Raw genomic sequence first — 6,499 nt, 5'->3', positions numbered from 1 at the left:
ATTAACTTCTGGTGAAGGGTATTTGAAATGTCTCCTGGGGAAATTTGCATGGATCAGGCAGATTGGAAAAATAACATTACAGGCGTTACTTTCTGGTTCTACTGCTGATCTCCTAACTTTTAAAATTTGGTTTAAGTCCTGTATAACATAGCACTTGAACATAATGTGAATCTATTGGTAACTGAATATTTTTGCATTTAGAGTTAAAGTTTGAATTTTGTTTTCAAAAGAATTTAAGAAAAGATACAAACTTAAGACTACCTAAATCTTTGTTCCTGTGTGTTTAAAAAATTCTATTTAAGTTTAAATAAAAGAGCTAAGATTTATAGCCTATCAGAGCATTAGAAGATAAAATCTGTTATCCCAATTAAAAAAATCATACATATAAAAATGCATTTGAAATGGAATGAAACCTGTTCTGTTACTAAAAGATATTTGTAATGCTAGAATTACATTGCTAGATCAGAAGAAAGGAAGATATAGAAAAGTCTGTATGTCTTCCTATATTCAATCTCCCTTATCATTTTAAACTTGCTTTTTTTTAAAAAAAATTTATTTATTTTGGCTGCATTGGGTCTTTGTTGCTGTGCGCAGGCTTTTCTCTAGTTGCGGCGAGCGGGGTCCACTCCTCATTCCGGTGTGCGGGCCTCTCATTGTGGTGGCTTCTCTTGTTGTGGAGCATGGGCTCTAGGCACGCGGGCTTCGGTAGTTGTGGCTCACAGGCCCTAGAGCACAGGCTCAGTAGTTGCGGTGCACGGGCTTTGTTGCTTCGTGGCATGTGGGATCTTCCCGGACCAGGGCTTGAATCTGTGTCCCCTGCATTGGCAGGCGGACTCTTAACCACTGCGCCACAGGGAAACCCTAAACTTGCATTTTTAAACGTTCAAAAGCAAGACAATCTTTAAGAATTTGAAAGTATTAAGGACATTTTCCTCCATTAAAATAAACCCTGTTTACCTAGAGTCTGTCATACAGAGTGAAGTAAGTCAGAAAGAGAAAGACAAATACTGTATGCTAACATATATATGGAATTTAAGAAAAAAAATGTAATGAAGAACCTAGGGGTAAGACAGGAATAAAGACACAGACCTACTAGAGAACGGACTTGAGGATATGGGGAGGGGGAAGGGTGAGCTGTGACAAAGCGCGAGAGAGGCATGGACATATATACACTACCAAACGTAAGGTAGATAGCTAGTGGGAAGCAGCCGCATAGCACAGGGAGATCAGCTCGGTGCTTTGTGACCGCCTGAAGGGGTGGGATAGGGAGGGTGGGAGGGAGGGAGACGCAAGAGGGAAGAGATATGGGAACATATGTATATGTATAACTGATTCACTTTGTTATAAAGCAGAAACTAACACACCATTGTAAAGCAATTATACCCCAATAAAGATGTTAAAAAAATAAAACCAAAAAATAAAACCTTCAAAAAAAAAAAAAACCCTGTTTAGAGATTGCTTTCAGAGCCAATTTACAAGCCAATTTACAAGACCCCTAACTAAATCAGTTTCCTTAACTAAGGCAGTTAATCTCTGCCTTCCTCACTTCCCTACCCCCTCATTCAATTGACTAGGTGATCAAGGTTCATCCTTTTTTGTTTCTAATAGACTTGATTATTTCTGAAAACGTTAAAAACCCATTCTCCAAAGGGCAATGCCTTTCTACCTGTAAAGACAGAAAGTAAACTTCAGAAGAGAATTCTGAAAGTGGAATTAGAGATGTTCCAAATGCAGGCAATATTATTAGAACTAAAACATTACCTTCAGGGTGACTGCAGGAGGTAGACTGGGTGCATGGTCAGGATGGACTCACTACTGAGCTTTACCCAGACTTCTGATGAACGAATAACTGCTGCTACCTGAACTGATTTGGAACATAGAAAGAAAATTAAGTACCATCCGGTTGACTTTATGATCTAAGTTTGGGTTTATCTTAAATCTGATAAACCAATACATAAATGTATCTACTAATAACGCAGCCTGGAACGTAAATGATGAACTGGTTGAATGACTGATGCATTTGTAGTGAACTCATTTTACTTCCTGGTGATCACTGCATTCTTTTCTATGCTCAATAATCTGCCTGAATTTTTCCAGAGGTTTTCGTTAGACTTACTTTTCCTGTCTTTGAAGGCTCATATAATTTCTCTATTTAGAAAGTCAAAATATATGATTATTTCTGGTGTTCAAGCACCTCTTCTCATCTCTGTGACACCTCAGAGGATGATAAACAGTGTCTGTGTTTCTTGTACATTGTGGAATAGAATTTATCTCGGTCTAGAGATTTGAAGTCACACAGAGTATTTAGAGCACTCTTTCTTCCTCCTCATATATCTCGAGCCACAGTTCTCTACTACTGTGGTTGGTCTTGACTCTTTTGATTTCCTATTATGCTTCCATTTGCACCAGAAGAAAATGGACATGAAGTTGAAATTGAATATAAAATGTCAGAACTAGAAAAGCTATTAGATCAAATTAAGGTAAAGAAACAAGTGAAGGATTTGATGTGTCTTGTTCCTTGTGGAGACAAGTACATTGGGCTTTATCAAAGTTAATGTTATTAAACATTTGAATCATGTGCTAATTCACCTTATGCTGAATCTATGCTTATGTGCAGCAGACTTTTGATAATAATTTGGCTTTCTGTGTAGATCTGTCTGTAGATCACAGGTAGAAATCAGAGGATCCAAGTTCCTAGTTATAAGTTAATAAAGAAGCTTCCTGGTTTATATTTTAGAGTTCGTTAGTAAGTGTTCACCTGAGAGAGAGAGAGAGAGAGAGAGAGAGAGAGAGAGAGAGAGAGAGAAATCCTCTGTCACCATGCTACAAAATCAGGTTCCTGAGGTATAACCCTGGAACATGGAGGTACTGCCACTTTAAGGCTTCCTCAGGCACCTAGCAACTCTTCACCATGGGGCACTTTGATTCCTACTTGTTGCTAGTTGTCCACAAACACCTGCTCTATAAAGACAGTCCACCTCTTGGTTTGCAAGGCCAGAAATGAACACAGCTACTTCTTAAGAGGCAATTACTGACCACGATAGACCTTTTACTCTTAAGAGCAAAAGCTGGAATCCTCCCATCTGTTAACACCTGTTAATCTTCTGAAATGCACCATGGAACAAAGACACTTGTTTTTTTCTTTAGACATATGATGTGAAAATCCATTTTTACAGCCATGCAATTGTGTGGGAAGCTTCAGAAATAAAGATTACAACAGAGTCCCTTCCAAACCTTTTAGAGATTCTTCAGACGATGATGAGAGTTTGATGAATGTTGTTGAGAGTTTGATACATGTTCCAAGGACTGAACTGTGGGCCTTTTCAACAAGTAGGAAAAAGGATCAAAAATGCCTAAAAGCCCTAACACCCGTTTTTAAAAAACACTGGCAAAATATAACTATTGAAAAATACAACTTGGAACTTTATCATAATTAAGGAAGCGCCTGAAAGGAAAGTTGCTTGACAACTTTGAGTTACTCTCCAACTAAAAAATCTGTTTAATGGACTTTAAAATGATTTTGTATTTGTGTTTAAGAAGTATGCATTTTTTTACAAAAAAAGAAGTATGCATTTCTATCTGGTTTGGCAGTTTAAGTACCAGGCTCTAGCCAGAAAAAAATCTGAAGTGACTAAGGCAGTGCTTCTTAAATAAGAGCAAATTTGAGCTGCCATCCCAAATCACCGCCATCTCTTCTGGCAAGACTAGATTAGCACTAACTCTCTTCTGATGAAGGAGTCACCTCAAGCTTGGAAACAGCCAGTCGGGATCATCCAGCAAGTACAGGGTAAAACCGAAAAAAGATCCCAGAATTCTGTTCTTTGGCCAGTCCATAGAGAATGGAGAATCTTGTAGAGTTGATGTCATTAACACTTGGATACATTTAAGAAGAGAGAATGACTCTAGTTTCTTCTCTGTCTCTTTAGCTTAGCTCAAAATAACCAAGCACTTGCCCTTACTGACCTCTAAAGATCAATTACTGTTATCTGTCTTACCTGCTCTTGCTTTACATCTCCTCTTTGTTTTATTCAGCTACCTGACTTTGGTTCTGCTTCTGGCCATCTGGAATTGGTGTTTGAGCTTAGTCTCTGTTCCTTTAGACCCTGGATTTTCCTAACGGATTCCAATTTGGTTTATTCTGCTGGCTTTCTATGCTCTGGGCTATCCTAGTTCTTGCCCTTCTGAATCTAATTTCCAGCACAGTCCACTCAGCTGGCTGACCGGCTGTTTTCTCTGTGTGTTTGAGAGTATAAGTGAGTCTAAGGGGGGCAGGGGGAGGGTGTGTGCACAATTTGGATAATCACTTACTAAAATGAGAGAGAGACACAGAGAGAGAGAGAGAGAGAGAGAGACAGAGACAGAGACAGAGACAGAGACAGAGACAGAGACAGAGAGACAGAGAGAAGGAGCTCTAAACAGAAGCAAGGGGAGGGGGGAAGTTATGCATTTGTTACTCCTTATTAACCATCCTGAGGTTTGAGGCAAATGCTTAATTGTTTACTTTCCTGCCAAGAATTTTATCTCAGCTCTCAGATTTTGCTGCCACCTGGTGCTAAAATGTTCTAGGTAGTGATGCCTAAATAGTTTGACAAGCTCCAGAAGTATAACCTAGACTCAGCGATAACACAAATTAGGATACTGGATGCTTCACATAATAAATAAAAGATATAACATTGAAAAATCCCTAATTCAATATCATATAATCATTTAAGAAATGAATGTGGTATACCTGTTAGAACAAATTTATAAGAAGCAATAGTAGTGATTACTGTGTAGCTAAGAGATGTCACCATCTCTTAGAAGTACGGTCCCCATTTGAGCTGTCACTCCTGAATACGACAGAATACTTAGTGTTAATACACATTAACAACAAATAATTTCTCTCAGTTAATGTCCCCCCTAATTTAAAGTGGGAGGGGGCATTTAACTTATACTCTTTGTAAGTCAAGATTGGCTAAATTTGGGGCTTCCGTGGTGGCGCAGTGGTTGAGAGTCCGCCTGCCGATGCAGGGGACACGGGTTCGAGCCCTGGTCCGAGAAGATCCCACATGCCGAGGAGCAACTAGGCCCGTGAGCCACAAATACTGAGCCTGCACGTCTGGAGCCTGTGCTCCTCAACAAGAGAGGCCGCGATGGTGAGCGGCCCCCGCTTGCCACAACTAGAGAAAGCCCTCGCAGAGAAACGAAGACCTAACACAGCAAAAATAAATAAATTAATTAATAAACTCCTACCCCCAACATCTAAAAAAAAAAAAAAAAAGATTGGCTAAATTTGCCCAAGATTTATTTGTTTCGCAGAAACAATTCTTTCCTTTTATGGTCTTCACTGGTCTGCTGTTTCTCATTCTTCATCCTGCTACTATTGTTTTCCATTGCTTCTCCAGGCAGGATTTGCTTCTGTTGCTCCTGCCTTTCCATAATTGTGTTTGTCCCTGTTTTCCACTCACTGTGTTGAAAGTGGTTTTTCCTTCCAGCTGATAACATATCATGCAGCCAACTTTTCCAATTCTAACTTTTAAAGGAATGCTGTCCTATTGGACTGTCAAATAGAGCTTTGCTCATTTAGCTTTTGAGTCCCAGGTGTGGAGGGATGTTAAAAGAATTCCCCCAAAACCCAGGCAAGAGAGCAGTTTGGTAGTGTCATCCATCTGTGGTAGATTATATTTTCTAAATGTGACAAAAAGAATAACCCCCATTCCACATACTCTTATTTACAATGTGACTTTGACAGTCCTCCCATAGAGAAGTGGAATCTATGTTCCCTTCCCTAGAAACGGTGGATTTGTGGTTGAAAGAAGCGACACTATGTGACTTCCAAGGTTAGATTATAAAAAGGAATCATGTCTCTGCCCAGTTCTCTTGGGAGACTCACGTTTAGAACCCAACCACCAAGCTATGAGGAAGCCCAAACTATCTCATGCTGAGACACCACATGGAGAGATCACTTGTATTTTTTCCAGCCATCAGCCCACCTGAAGTCCCAGCCACAGCCAGCATCAACTTTGAAGACACCTCTAGATGATCCCAAACCCCAGCTATCAAGTCACCTCAGCATTCAAGCCTTGCTAGATGAGGCCCCACACATCAGAGACCAAAAACAAGCCAGCCCTGCTGTTCTGTGTCAAAATTCCTGACCCACAGAAACCAAGAGTATAATACAATTATTATTTTATGACACTGAGTTTTGGGGTGGTTTGTTATATGGCAATACTGACAGAAAAAGTATCCTCTTCAGTGTGTTCCTCATAAGTCGTGAGCGGGTACCCCAAGATGGGTGCAGATCCCAACTCCCCTTTATCTCATACATACGTTTCTTATCATCTTGAAGCATCTTTCTTGACCAGAGCTTGACAGCCTTCATTTCTTGTTTTCGGGGGTCTTACTTCTGGTCAGAAGCCCCACTATTAATTTCAGAGACTGTTTCTCCATTTCCCCCAGAAGATCTGGGCCTTCACTGTAAATACTTTTGCCTCACTCATTTCTGACCCATTTCTCATGT

Source organism: Monodon monoceros, unplaced genomic scaffold, assembly GCF_005190385.1.
Source record: "Monodon monoceros isolate NGI ecotype Baffin Bay Population unplaced genomic scaffold, NGI_Narwhal_1 Super_Scaffold_5, whole genome shotgun sequence".
Classification (NCBI taxonomy): Eukaryota; Metazoa; Chordata; class Mammalia; order Artiodactyla; family Monodontidae; genus Monodon; species Monodon monoceros.
The sequence above is the reverse complement of the archived record's forward strand: the minus strand, read 5'-3'. Positions refer to the sequence as shown.